The 15,287-nt window shown below is 35.9% G+C and overlaps 1 protein-coding gene across 3 annotated transcripts in view; it reads left to right on the top strand.

Moving 5' to 3' along the window:
- The first annotated feature begins 10,836 nt into the window (after positions 1-10,836).
- Positions 10,837-15,287, top strand: part of LOC145972489 (paired box protein Pax-6) — an 80,596-nt gene continuing 76,145 nt past the window's right edge. For all 3 annotated transcript variants that reach the window (XR_014439181.1, XM_083101165.1, XM_083101164.1), the window contains exon 1: positions 10,837-11,644. The gene's annotated coding sequence lies outside the window, so the exon portion shown is untranslated. The remainder of the gene's footprint in view (positions 11,645-15,287) is intronic.

The following is a 15,287-nucleotide window of genomic DNA, read 5'->3' as shown; positions in this document are numbered from 1 at the left end:
ATCGAAAGGGTAAGCCACCCAGAAGCGTAATATTACGCCGGGAACCCATAAAGAATCTTCGCTGCTTACGACGAGACGAACGATGAACGGATCTCGTGGAGCCATATAGGCATCCCGGGGCACAAAAAAGTTCGCCATAGAGTAGAGTATTGGATGACCCATCGTCGACCGGTCATGTGCCAGAGCGATCTATACAAGATATTTTATACCAAGTTACGATATTTTCCAAGCAAACGACAGACGACGAACGATGAGAAATGGACCACCATGAAGGGAAGGCTTGCAATGCTTATGATGGTTCGTAATATATCTCGCTTATAAATATATGCTTACAAATTTTCAGAGTATAATTAGACAGATAATTACGTGAACAATAGATAAGATATTTTTTTAAATGTATCTTGAAATACTTAAAAATCACAAACAAAATTAACATTTAGAAAAGATAAATAAAAATAAATAGATAATAAATAATAACGAATAAAGTGTAAAATAATAAATAACTTTTTAGTTCAATATTAATAAAAAATTTAATAAAAATTATAAAAATAAAAGAGAAATGACAATAATAATAATAATAATAAGAGATTAAAGAGAGAGATAATAAAGATAATCAGATCAAAATAATTAATATTAACAAGAAATATATATTAACTACAGATTATATGCTATAAAATTCTATAAAAAAAAGGATGAATATAGTTTGAAATATTTCCTCCATAATATTTGTGTTACTCGTTTACACAAGAAGAACAGATTCGCTTAAAATCTTTGTTATTCTTACCAATCCATTTTATTCATCGTTCGGGTAAACAGTATCAAACGCGGCGAAGATATATAAAGAGTCGATACATAAATCCTGAAATTCTCCTTCTCGCCTTTCGTCGTAGAAAACGAGCCGACGGAGTTAATTATATCGTGCAAGAGCTCGAGTAGTTAGTACTCTCTAATTACATTTCCCGTTTTCTCGTGCGTGTTGCGGGCATGCCCACTTTGAAATTAAATTACCACACATCGGAAGAGCGGTTTTCTCTTTTTTTTTTCCTTCCTCGCATTAAGGATAAAGGACGACACGTTGGTTCCTTTGCAGCTCTTCATTTAGCATTACGTTGCCACGCGCGCATTTGCCATTTCACTCGTCGGTTATCCCTTTTGCGAGAATGACGACGACGACGATGACGACGACGATGAGGACGACGTATTAACACGCTTACGTTTACAGACTTGAGACTCGAGAGCGGGACTTTGACACGTTGCATCTGCGGTTACCCAAGAATGGCCCCGTGGTGTGAGTATCGTGGAAATAGGCAGAGAACTTTACGTAGGTAGTACTCTTAATCCCTTTGCACGCTGCGAAGGGTGCGGAGACACACGTTCGGTAACGCGATTTCGAGTGGAGACCGGGATTTTAAATCCGGAACTTACCCATTCAAAGACACCCCCTCAAATTCTCGACTCGTCCTTTTCCCCCTGCTCCGTGTGTTTCATGATGCGGAGCTTAGCGTTTGAAGCTATGAGCGTCAAGGCGCTTCTCGTTTGCGTTATGTTTAATTTATTTATTATTTAAACTTTGAGATATACTATTTTAATGCTCTATATACACGCAATTTCTAAGGAAGAAGAACTTTATAGAAGCAACACAACACACACACATACATATATATACTTTATATATCATAAATTATCATAAAACGTTCATGTGTATGAAAGCGTATGTATATTTGTATGCATATTTAATCCCCATTATGTTATCCGCAAGAGTTCGAGGGTCATCTGTGCAACGCAAGGCAGCACAAAAAAAAACGAACTATCGTATCTGTAATAAGGGACGGATTAATACCCCTCGAGAAGAGGGGTACTCGATTTTAATCCTCTCTTATCCCACGCGTTCTCTACTCTTTCCTTCTCTCTCTCTCTCTCTTTTTCTCTTTTCCTCCATCCAACCCCCGGACAACAGTTCGTCCTTTTCACTCTTTTGCGTCGCGACTCGGATCTTTTGTCATTCTCGACACGAATCCCACAACAGTGACCGAAAGTCTTCATTGTGATTTCTCGCGCGACACATCCGCCCCCTCGTTCTCGCGCGATCCCTCTTCAGCTTTATGTGGGAAAACTTTCGACACAGTTTCTTGAATTTCTCGAAAGCGATCGAATAACGTTCTCCTTACACAGTCCACTCTCGCGAGACAGGTGGCGGATACATACTTTGGCTTTTTGGCTACCCGCATCATCTTCTCACAATAGCCGTCTCTTCTCTGCACTTCTTCTGCATGCCATTGCACTCGCAATAGAATACAATCTCGATCGTATCAAGAATGTCGCATTAAGGAGAAATGTAAAAAAAAATTAGTTCTTGTTTACTAACTATATTATAAGATTTAATAAATTATGAACTATATTATAAGATTTAATAAATTATGAAACAATAAATAAATAAGATTTAATAAATTATGAACTATATTATAAGATTTAATAAATTATGAAACAATAAATAAATTGGTATAGCTTCTAGTATGCATGTTTCACATGTTCAGGTGGATGAGACGCAATTTTCAAGAAATAGGGAAAGAATATGATTTTATTAATTTTTAATTATTTTTTTCAATAAACAAGATAGCAAGATTACTCTTTAAACACTTTTCTATTATATGTAACAATTTTATCACTAATTTGTAACGCATTAATTTCGGGACTCACAATTTCCTAAAAAGTAGGCGTTTACATAATTAAGAATATATCATACCCGAGTCATATTGTTCATATTTTTGAGTTATTTTTCCATAAAGAATTACCCTTGTCCTTTTTCGGTTGCTCGCGAGTTTAGAGGCAAAACTTCTGTTTGTATAAACATAGAAGCTTTGTCGAAAAAATAACATTCTTTTACAGATTTAAATTATTTGTTTAAATTGTAATAATAATTATAATAATCACATAATTTTTAAATTGCGAAACAATATACTGAGAAAAATTAATTCGAACCCTAAGTCAAGTGAGATTTTAATTAAATTGTCACATTGCGTAACATTTAAAATTTAAATCGGATATACACGGTACCATATAAATTTCTTTGCTATCGTTTCTATAATTACAAATTCAAATTTTTTAAAAATATAAAAAAAGATCTTTGTTAAAATAAAATAATATAAAATGAGAGGAAAAAACAAAAAATTAATTTTTCGATTCCACCTCGCGAGCACTGTACCTTTTCGAGAGTACAACTTAGCAAAATTTCCATTAACTTGCCAAAGAATGGCGCAAAATCAACTACACGGTCAACTACACGGGCTAATAGTATCCGGTATTGGCGCGTATATACCGTGGATGATCGATACGCGGCCCGGGAAAGCGCGCAGCGTTCCAGCATCCAGGGCCCTCGCATACCGGCCGTAGGGCAGCATCACGCAGAATGCCCCGTGGCATCTGGCCGAGAGTGCGAGCCGGGCATTGTGATTCGTGCATAGTTCGCATTTCGTCAGTACATTTTCGGACCTCCGGTTCTCTGACCAGGAACATGATTAGTGTGCGCACACTTGACCTGGCCGACCTATTGTGTCGGAGGGGTGAGAAACACTATTATACCGATACTACCGTGTGTACAGGAAGGACCTATTATTCGATGCCCCCGGAATATATGCGTTCTCGAGCTTTATTACGGTTTTTCGACAACCCTCAGATAAATATGCATACGTGTAGGTTTGACCGTGTAAGATTTTTTGGAAACGAGCATTGGGGGACGCACGAAGTTTATATAGAATATTTTAGGAAAAAGATCGTTACATATATATTATTGAATGAAGAGAGATCGGGAAGTATAATTCATAAATTAAAAACGTTCGAGATTTTATTCTCAAGTATAAAACTTACATTACTTGTTTTCAAAAACTAATTTCTCGTTAAAAATAAAAAAGCATCCTTTATTCCATGATGTAACAATTTTTGAAATTTTTTCGTTTACACCTTAAAAACAATTAATAAGAATTTTAATTTTTTTAATACGGTTTGCAAGAAAGAAATGTGAAAGATTCGGTCGCGATGATGTAAAAGAGAGTGACAAGTTCCAGAGACAAACGATGAGCCACGGCCGAGGACGTTATCGGGATAATTTTCACGCGACTCGCGGTAAACTGCCGAAATGATGGATCGAGCCGGGGGTGGAGCGAAGCGGGGGAGATCGGTAATGTGTGAAATTTTTGAAAGCTACACGGTAAGCGCGATCTCTCGCTTGACCGTTCGCCGACACGGAGTGTGTTCAGATTAGGTGCACACGTTGCCTCGACAATTTATGGCATTCTGCGTTTCTCCTCGCGTCCTCCTCCTTCTCTTTCTCGGTCTCGCTCTCGCGGTGCGTTTATCGTCCTTCGCACGTCTCATCCCCCTCTTCCCCATCCGCCTCTCGTCGCTCTCTCTCCGTCCGGCTACCGAAATCGCGTCAGCATTTAGCGAGCAGTATATTAGGCGAAATACAGGCGGATATCCTCTCACGGGCCATTACTGTTACCTTTGATCATCGCATGACCGGAGAGTGGTTAACGCTGCGTCATCAGAGCATGAATTTCTCTCTATCTGCCCGGTATAATTTACAATCCGCGCGGCTACAGCCCTCTCACCGACTGACTCGCTCGGACCCGCTAGACAACTATCTCTCCCCTTCCTCTTCGCTCTCTTATTATATTCGTAATCGTTTTCGCGAGCATCTTTACTGAATTCTTCATTTCCCTTTATCGTGACTTAGATAAATATATTCTCTTATTTCTCTATCATTATCGATTCATCGATCGCAAACGTCTTAAGCACTTTTTGAAGGGAAATGATGAATTATAAAGAACAAAAAGACAAAAAAAATATAAAGAGCAGTTTATTTACCGGTTATAAATTCTAAGAAAGGATGATGATTATGAATTTATGACACCCTGAAACCTCAAGGACCAGTTACATGGCTTATCGATAAATGAAATTTTTCAAGTTTATTAAATATCTTTAATAATTAGAGTCTCAATAAAAATAGTCTAGATTTTATTTATAACAAATGACCTGGTACACATAGAGTAAGAAAAATGCGTAGATAAATCATTGACTTCTTTAAGGTATAATGGGCAAATTTAAAGGCAAAGTGGGCAAGTCGCGCGCGGTCGTTCGGGGGTTGTTTCAGAAACCAGCCGAGAGCAGCCTGTTGCATGCCCGGCATCGGGGTTGCTGACGTCACTTCCACCACCATGTACACACCCGAACGTCGGTCTAAAGGGTTCGTCTCGATACTAGGTGGGGAGATACCAAGCGAGCCAGGGGCGTTTGATACTGGTGGGGGGACAACGGGGGATGATGGGGGATGACGGGGGATAACGGAGGGTAACACTCTCGGAGGGCGTGCTTGACAAAGGCGTGGTTACCGTGTCCCCACCCAACAATAAACAAGCGACTCTGACGTTAATTTGTTTGTTTTGCCCTTCTCTCTACCTGGCCCTTTCTCACCGCTTCGCCACTATCTTGCTCTCTTTCCCTCTCCTGTCCTTCGTCCGTCGATCTCGTTCTCTACTGCCTTCGCCAAGTCTTTCGTCTTCTTTTACCTTTATTTTATTTGGCTACCTGCTCGTCCAAGAAAGTGCTTTAGGTATGCTACATTTAGAAAATTATTAACAAGCCACGAAGAATTAAATGGTTAGACAGTTTTTCGAATTTTACATTATTATCCACTTTTATCAAATTATACAAGATATCGAAATTTCTAATCAGTTGTAGATATTATTATTATTTATATGATATATTTTTTTATTATTTTAAAATTTTTAGAAAATGTTGCATAATTATTAGACATAAAAATTATTTTAATTGTAATTATAAATAAATTTTATATGAGCACCATGTGCATAACGATAAATAAGCAAATAATAGCAAATAAATAATAAGTATAGATAAATATAGCAAATAATTTTTATCTGGAAAACTAATGTTATATTTAGAATAAAAGATTGAAAAGCTACTTTCATTTTTATTCGTTCTAAAATGTATTTTATATTATATATTTCACAGAACATTTCATAACCGTTAATTTATTTTTATCAGAATTTCTTAATTATAATTTTATCGTAATTTTGACTACGATAAACTTTTTCTCGCATAATGCCGAGAAAGTATCAGCGACGAAATAGGCAATGTATATGATGACAGTTATGTAAAATTCGATTTTTCATTTTTCGAAGATGAACTCAAACTTTGGGAATGCAAATAGCGTTATCGCGACGGTTGGTTTGAAAACAGACGAGAATTAGCAAATAATAACTTCTTTCGTTTCTCTGGTTTGTTGGCTCCATCATCGTATTGAGCCATGCTATTCTCGAGTTTGCTCAAGTGGCGATGAAGAATCAATGGATAGACGAGCAAGAAATCGATAACAGGTTCGTTAAATGTATGAAAATAAATGTATGAAAATAGTACGTCTGTTTTGTGTTTGTCAGAAAGAATAATATTAATATCGATGAAGAGATCGCGAAGTTTAAATTGTTAACATTTTAATGTAACGAACATAACATAAAAAATTAACAAAGATTTTAGCACAACTTTCAGATCACTAGGAATAAAAAGAAATAAAAGATGAGAAAACTTGTTACATTTAGAAGATTACGAGAAACATTTGTTTTAAAAATAGAACAGTTTTGAAAAAATATTACAAAATTTACTTGCAAATATACAAGCCAGTAATGTTGACTACTGATGTTGTCCTAGCTTAAACTTACATTTTTATATTTTCAAGGTGAGATTCTTACATATGTTAAAAATTAATTCTTATATAGAGATATTATTTATCGACGATGTTTTTTCTTGATTTGCAGACTTCTGATGATCTTGCGAGCACGTTGCATAATTAATTAATGGATTGCATTAGTTAATCACAATGACTAGTCAGGAACAGGTACAGCGGGAGGTGTAAACGAGGATAATTGTGTCTCATCTAACGTCATCGTGCTTTTGTAGCGGGCCACCCTACGTATAAAATTGGTTGGAATCGATCTTAAGAGCTCTGCCCGAGTGCCGGAGGGATGCTCGGAAACGGGGAACGACTTGACCTTGGCTGGATTCACGCGTAGCTGAGCTAACGCAAAATCGAAACGCGTTACTTCCACCGCGTGGATCTCCTAAAGCCGGGTTCACATCGTGACCTGCAGCAGCGGCTCTCTTCGGGATTCTGGGATACCCATGAACGCGAATGCGCGCGCAAATCCGCATCCGGAATGTCTCAGAGTACAGAAAGTTGTTCAATTTTTGTAAGTACATCTTCATACACAAATACAAATTAAACATAATAAATATACAGTAATTTTATAACTAAGCATGACATTCAGTGAATAGATTATGTAAATATCAAATTATTTATCAAATATGACACATTTTATTATAAAAATCCAATTAATTAATTAATTAATTAAATATTTTATCTCAAAGATTTCATCAGCTTAATTTTAAATTTAACTTTTTATCTCTTTACGGAAGATTGAAATTGGATGAAAGATGAGAGAAAAATTAAAAGTTTAATTGGCGATGTGAAAGTGTTAATAAAATAGAAATCATAATAATATTTTAATATAAAAATCTTATTGCGTCTTTATATAAAATTTATCTATTTATATATCTCATTATATATCTCTTGAAACTACGTATTGAGTGCTTTCATCAAAATTCATCACATTTAAAATATGTCACTTGTATTTAGCGGTTATTTGTCTTCTTCAGAGTCTGCTTTTTAAAATTAACAAAGAAACTAATAACGAGATATTTATAGAGAATTTGCGTCCTTTAATTGCTGAAATTTTGTTAAGCATCTGTTTCCATTTCGCAGCCGTTATCTTAACTTCAAGTTTTCGTGAAGTGCGAAGATAACTTGAGCAAACTTCTCCGACTTTCTTACATCGCACCACAGTTGACCTTCGTGACTCGTTCGAATTTATTTGATCGTAATGACGTCTTACACGGCTGTGATCTTGTTTTAACTTACAACTTTTTAATTGGTAGTATATATTTCTCGTAAAATCGAAAAACTCGTGAACGTGTCCATTACTTCTACTAGCTACTATTCCTGTAAAGAATGCTAATAGAACGAGATCAATGTTCTTTTAAAGGATAACGCATTTTGCGAACGATTTCGTTGAATGGTGCGATAATCGATCGTTGCAAACCTTTCAGTTATAATCGCCGTTTTTAAAACTTGAGACACAATAAAATGTAAAAATAAGATATAATAAGAAAAAGGAATAACCGAAAAAGTTAAATTTCAGAATGCAAAAGTTCTATTTTGTTAGCATAGTAAATAAAATCACATATTAGATTCTTTAGTTTAATATTGTATATCATGCTAAGAAATAAAAAGCCGAAATAAAACGAGACATCAATAGCGCAAATATTAAGAATATTTAAGTTTCTTATATCAAATTTTATATAAATATAAAAAAATCCATTTTTTCTCTTTCATATTAAATGATAAATCAAATGAAAATTATTTATTTTTATTTTGTCATATTTGCTTGTTGACCGATTCTTAATTATAGAAGCACATAATTTAACTTGCAACGTAATAATATTGCAATGTTTTGATTTCGTTTATGTTTGTCGGGATATTCTCTTCGATAAATCAACGTAAAATCACTTGTCCCATTTTGTTCGTAAATATATCGTTTCATTCGAAAGGGAATAAAAGTCCAGATTTTCATGTTGCCAAGATGCATCGCACCGCTTTATTTTCGTATTCATTGGAATTTCTTATTTCTTTGGAATTATTATAGCGCTATAATAACACTTCTAAAACCTGGACTCGCATCGCTTTTTTTTACGAGATGAATGACTAGTGTCTTACTTCTTATCGCTTGTGTCTCTTATTTTCTCATCACGAGATATGTTCCGTGTGAAACGAGCTTTCGAAGCCGTCGTTGACGCACCGCGTCGACAAGGGTAGATGCATTCACGTCTACCCCCTCGTTCCGTACCGTCCTGCGAGAAAGATTGTAGGGGCATACTATACCGGAGTACAGAGAGAGGGTGAATCACCCCCCGCGCGCGCGTATGACGTACTCTGGCGTGCATAACACCCACGGTCGGACGATCCACGCGTGACTAGATACCGCTTTGCACGCATAAGGGACACAAACGCCAATTATATTTTAATATTCCTCCGCGAGACGCGCCCCTGAAAGAGGAGCGACGTGAAATTCCGATGGCGTGACATTCGTGTTTCCCTCGTTTCTCCGTCTCTGGCCCGGAAAAATTGTTGAAAGTTCGAAAAAATGTTTAAGAAGTTAGAAAAATGAGAAAAAATAAAAATGCTCGAAAAGTTCGTATTTTTGTACATAATTTGTTAATTTGTGTTTTGTAGGAATCTGATATATAAAAAAAAAGTTGGAAATTAGAGGAATAAGAAAATTATCCATGAATTTTTAAATTTTAATAGCATATGATGTTTGTAATTTTTTACTTTTGTCCTGCAATTTGTCGAAATTCTTATTTTCTCAAAATCAATAAAAATACAATAATTTTTAATAATCGTTGAAATTTTTGTTTCGTAACATTCAGTAAATCTAATTATAAGACTAAAAACAATTTAAAAAAAAACAATATAATACTGAAAAGACAGTTCCACTAATGAGCAGATATACGTAGCATTCTAGAAAATGAATTATTACTGTAATATGGATGATAAAAGGTAGATAAATACTAAAAATAAACATATTTTAAACATATGATCTTTTTTTGAATATTACAAAGCTTGCTCGAGGAAAATTTATTTTTGAAAATGGCATACAAGTCATTTATATACACTGTCAATGTGAGATTAAACAACGCTTATTTTAAAGAATGTATCTTATTTAAATTTCTCTGTCGTTATTTTTATCCAAATTGTCAAGGTTGGTTGAAATATGTGTAAAGATAACGTATAATCTTATTTGCGTTCGCATGCGCGCAGAAATAATCATATTCATAAATAGAAATGAAAAATGTGTATGTCATAAGCAAAATCATTTTATTCAAATCACATCATGTATCGCTTGAATATAAAATTATCGATAAAATTATCGACATATTCCCTCAATATTGATCAGATTATATAAATATTTCTCGAAACATTGTTAAAGATATGTTAAATTTTTATTATATTTATTTTATTTTATTTTATTATATTTATTTTATTTTATTTTATTTTATTGCGTGAACAGGAATGCTTCGTTTAAATCCCAATCGATTAATGCCCGATTTCACCAACCGCGTTTAACTTTAATCTTATAGTTTAACTCACTCTTTATCTCCTTTTAATTCTTCCTTTAGAAAGAGACAAAGAGTGAGTTGAACTAAGATTAAAGTTAAACGCGGTTGATGAAATCGGGCATAAATCCAAGAGAAAATCATTCGTTTACATCCTTACTAATACATCCTATAGCAAGTTTCAAATATCTTATCGAACAATTCGATCGCCCCGATTACACACTACAGATCGGTACAATTTTCAAGATTTCAATTAATCGACGTCGCAATTAATCGAAAGATCGAAGGAGAGATAATTACGAAATACCGGGAGAATGAAAGGACAGACTGGGCAGACGGCATCGTCCTCGCGTAGCAGCGGTTCATCTCCATCTGACGCGTTACCGCGCGCACCCTTTTCCCGTGGGGTGCAGTTGCGCGCACGTTGCCGCGCATGCGCACTGCACGCACGGCACGCACCCTCCGCGATGTACCTTCCGCACGGTTGAGCATCTCCACCATTCAGAATCGATGATGTCACGAAGCGGAGCCGGGATCCCCACCGTCTGTCGCGGCGCGCACGTAGAAAGGGAAGCTGCGCTCGCCGCCATTGGTCCAAGCGTCAAGTCGAACGTACCAACACGAGGCCGCGGCGGCGCGACCCAACGAGAGTCCGCGAGTCGGTGCGTGCCAGTCCGTGCGTGTGCTTTTACCTAATAATATTTCCACGGCCGGAGAGAGTTTCCACTCTCTCTCTCTTTCTCTCTTTCTCTCCTGTCTTCTCTTTCGTCCGAGATATACGCATCTCGCACCCTCTCTCTTCGCGTCCGTTTCTACGTGTATATGTCTCTCTGTCTTTCTCTCTCTCTCTCTCTCGTAGGGTTAGGCGTCCTCGCGTAGAGGCTTTTCGCGTCGCGACCACCCTCCACCGCCCCGATCCCGACGGGGATTTCACGAAAGCGAGAGAGGAGAGGAATCACACGCTGCAGAGCAGCACGTGTGCTGCACTCGCGCGGATCGGCACAAGCGCGGTTGGTTCTAATCATATCGTTCTTTTCTTCGCACCGCGAACGCGAAGTTGATTCTCGCGCTCGCGAGAGACTGAGCCAAGTTGCCAATATCCAAGATAAGTCCGGGAGGTTATCGTAACGCGCGCGACCAGCCGCGAAAGTGAGAGGGGTGTTTCGGAGCGAGCGAAACGATTTCGAAGGAGATAGATCGATCCCCGCGAGAGTCGAATCCGAGTGTTCGATCCGGCGCGAGAGTGACATAACCACAACTCGCGGATCGCGCCCGGGAGACTGTGCTTGGTATATGCGGGGTGCGACGAAAAACGAGACCAGCCAAAGGATTCGCAGTGGTGCTTTTGCCGAACAGGGACGTCGGAGGGAGGACGGACAGCGTCGGCCGTCGGTAGCTCTTGGTATGTAATCAAATATCTTGGTGGATTCCTTGTTTTCGTGTAAAAAGGCGCGTAAGTGGAAGAGATGTAGTAGGTGGAAAAAATCTCTCTCGATCAAAATGTACTCTAATCTATAGTTTCCAAAATTGTTAATTAATCTTACAATTATGCATTTTATTATTTATTTCTTTTTATTGTCTTAATTTTGAGACGATCAAAAAGGAAGGAGAAAATTCCTTGTTTAAAATTGAAGCTTTTCTATCTTACATCTCTGCGTAGTTTAGTTACATCATGAAGTTGTATGATAAAAGATAAAAAAATGAATCCTCGATTTTTTCAATTAATTATTGAATTCGGAAAATATTTATTGTTATGGAAATCTTATTCCAATTTATTTATTCTTCAAAAAGGAGCGTGTTTTTCGTTTTTTATCGCATAACATTTAATAAATATTTTCAATATTTACTTTGCGTTTGATATCTCATGTAATTTTTATTTAACTCGTTCGTTAATAAAACGTTACATAAACTCAATTTCAGCGAAATTGTATGAAAATATTTAATTTCTGTCTATATGTGAAAACGATTCTTTAACATTTTTAATATTCTAGCATTTTTATAATTTCTTAAGAATATCATTAGAGATAATAATTGATAATAATTGATATGACAATTGAATATATGATAATGTGTTCATCAATATGAATCATATTTCGGATATAAACGTAGGGAAATTAGTAACGCAAACGCTGTAAAAACAAATTAGTTTTGTAAAGTAAAAAAGTATGTACAGATTTTGTACAGAATTTTTACATCCTTATTTGCATATAATTAACTTAATGCGATGCATGTAGAATGCTCTAGTTTAATTTTATTATTTTATTTTTGAGGCTTGACACTTATATTTACATTCAAAAATCTAGATGTAAATTATTGCGATAATAATTTAACAAAAAACAACAATGATCAATTAATATATACATATTATAAAAATATACAGAAAAATATCATGTATTAAAAATCTTTAAATGCAATAAAGCTCAATGTTTTGATCGCGGCGGATTCTCTTTATACGAAGTATTGAATATTCGAAATAATGAGATAGTGAATAAATAAAATATTTTACTTCGACACATTTACTTACATCTTTAGATACGAATACGCTCGACTAATTGAACATTGTTAATCGTTCATTGCGAGATAATGACGCGCGCGCGTGAATTCCATTGATTCATACTGCTGATTAACACATTATCAAATGCAGATTTCCTGCACGTAGCGCATAATACAGCTTAAAGCATAGTATTCAACCCTCTCCTGCGAGCTCGCTATACTGGAGACGAGTGCGATTGAATAGCGCGTCGAATCTCTACATATATATGTATATATGTATATATGTATATACATCTCTTTTCAACTTTCTCGCTTCCACTCACTATTGTCATAGTATCTTTTCCTCTCTTTCTCCCTCCCTCCCTCTCCTTTTCTCTCTCTCTCTCTCTCTCTGCCTCTCTCTGTCACTTTCTCTCGCTCTTGCGCTGTCAGTCTGTCGCTTCGCCTGTCTCCCACAGTCACAGTATTATGGTGTAATTAGGCGATAGGCTTTATACGATTCGCCGTGTAAAATGCGACCGCGAATGAATGAGACAGTCTGAATGTCGAGCGTCACACAAGTGTAGACGCCCCCCGCGGTGATATCCGACACGCATTGTGAACGCTCCTTTCGCGACGACGCATTATGCATCGGTTCCTCTAGTAGGTTCTTTGCGGCAGCGATTCTCTAATCGGGACAAATGTATGGTAGCAATACGGCATTGCTTGCTTGTAAACAATAATTTACGCGCGAAGTATTTATAAAGCACCACTTGACTAGTGTTTTATGCGAATTTTGTGAGGGAATAAAAAATTTCCATAAAGAAGTATGTTTTCCTAGAATTTTAATTATTTTAATTTTTTTACTTACAATTAAATTAATTTTATTTAAATTTTATACATACTCTTAATGTGATTTTATAATAATGATATAAAATATATATATGAGGTAATATTTTGTGGAAAGTTTTGGACGTAGAGTAATTTAAATTTATTTGAAAATTTATTTAAAAATTTATCTTAAAATTTATTTAAAAAATGAGAAAGAAAATGAAAAAAGATATTAAAAGAAGCATGGTCATATAAATATGATTTAATAACAAATATTTAAAGATTCGAAGGGAAATATCTTGGTGCGAAAGATTTGAGAAGCTAAGTTACATTGATAAATACGAAAAGCAATGAATGTAGAGAACGATTGGATAATCCGAAACAGAAAGTTCATAAATAATCCGAAACAAAATACTCATAAGCAGATGTAAATTGCTACACGAAAGAGCGGAAAATTGCTAACCTCCTTGTAGTACAGGATGCAATTGCATTGGATTGAATTGTATTATGTTTCGAAGGAAGCCTTCCGTAAGATCTATAACCGTTTAACGCCTCGTTAACTGTTCATTATTAACGTGCCGTTAAACAGGAATAGATCCTATAAACGACGCGCGTGAATTAACGTTGATCAATGAAATGTCTTTCGACAGTCTACATCTGGAACGGATTGAGGCATTATGTATTGATCGATATCCAAGTAAAATGTAATGAGAAATGTTATTGATCACATTCTCTCTATTATTATATGACAATTAAAACATTTTTGTAAATTTTTCTGCCAAGTAATTTTATCAAGTATTATTAAATTAGATTGTGTAAGTTTTAAAAAACAAAATTACGGTAAAAGCATTAATAAAATATTATATTGGTCTATAAAATCATACTGAAAGATGCAAAAATATATTGCAATATTTCTTCAATTAATATATAAATAATTTGGCAAAGAAACAATTGTAAAAATTGAAGCAATATTTATATTTCTAAAAGATTAGATTTTGTCTTGCTTATTTCATATCAATTCACAAGCATGTCAAAATTTTCATTATTACGCTATTTTTTAAGTATAAGAAAAGGGATGTGCGTTTATTAAAATAATGATGTAAAATTTATGATTACATAACGATTCGATTTTTCACTTACATATGTCAGACTTACCTAAGAGATAATACGTAACAACAACAAATAATGATAACAACATTTACGTAAGAATTTGCGATAAGAAAACGTGAAAATATATGCATAAATGAAAGAAAAGAAGCACACAGATACTTGAGAATAAATAAAAGACTCGAGAATAAAAACAGATACTTCAAATCAAATTAATTCCACACAAGCTGCGTGCGTTACGTTAAAACGATTTATCTCTCAATCGTCCTCAATTATGCGAAACAGTCATTATCGCCGTATAATACGCGGTCTCTCATTCTTCACCGGCGTAATTAATAATTAATGCACAAACGCTTGTGTACGTGCTCATGAGACGAATGTAATCGTGGGCGGAAGTCACTTTATACGGTAGCGTGAGCGGTTAATGCCTGCGGGGGCTGTTGGGCGTGTATTACAGGGGTGGATTTCGACGGTAGTCGCGGTAGCGACGGCGGTGGGTGCCATTAACAGTGTTTCGCCGGAAATGTAAAGCATAATGCGCCGGCAGCTCTCGTGGATATGGAACCTATTACCATTCGCGTGTATAATGCTACCTTTCCCCGTCCCGTTACGTCTCGCTGTATTGTGTTTGCGGA

This window comes from Camponotus vicinus, unplaced genomic scaffold (assembly GCF_025532165.1).
Source record: "Camponotus vicinus isolate PSW18456_S1 unplaced genomic scaffold, iyCamVici1.0 SCAF_5, whole genome shotgun sequence".
Classification (NCBI taxonomy): Eukaryota; Metazoa; Arthropoda; class Insecta; order Hymenoptera; family Formicidae; genus Camponotus; species Camponotus vicinus.
This window is presented reverse-complemented; position numbering and strand designations above follow the sequence as displayed.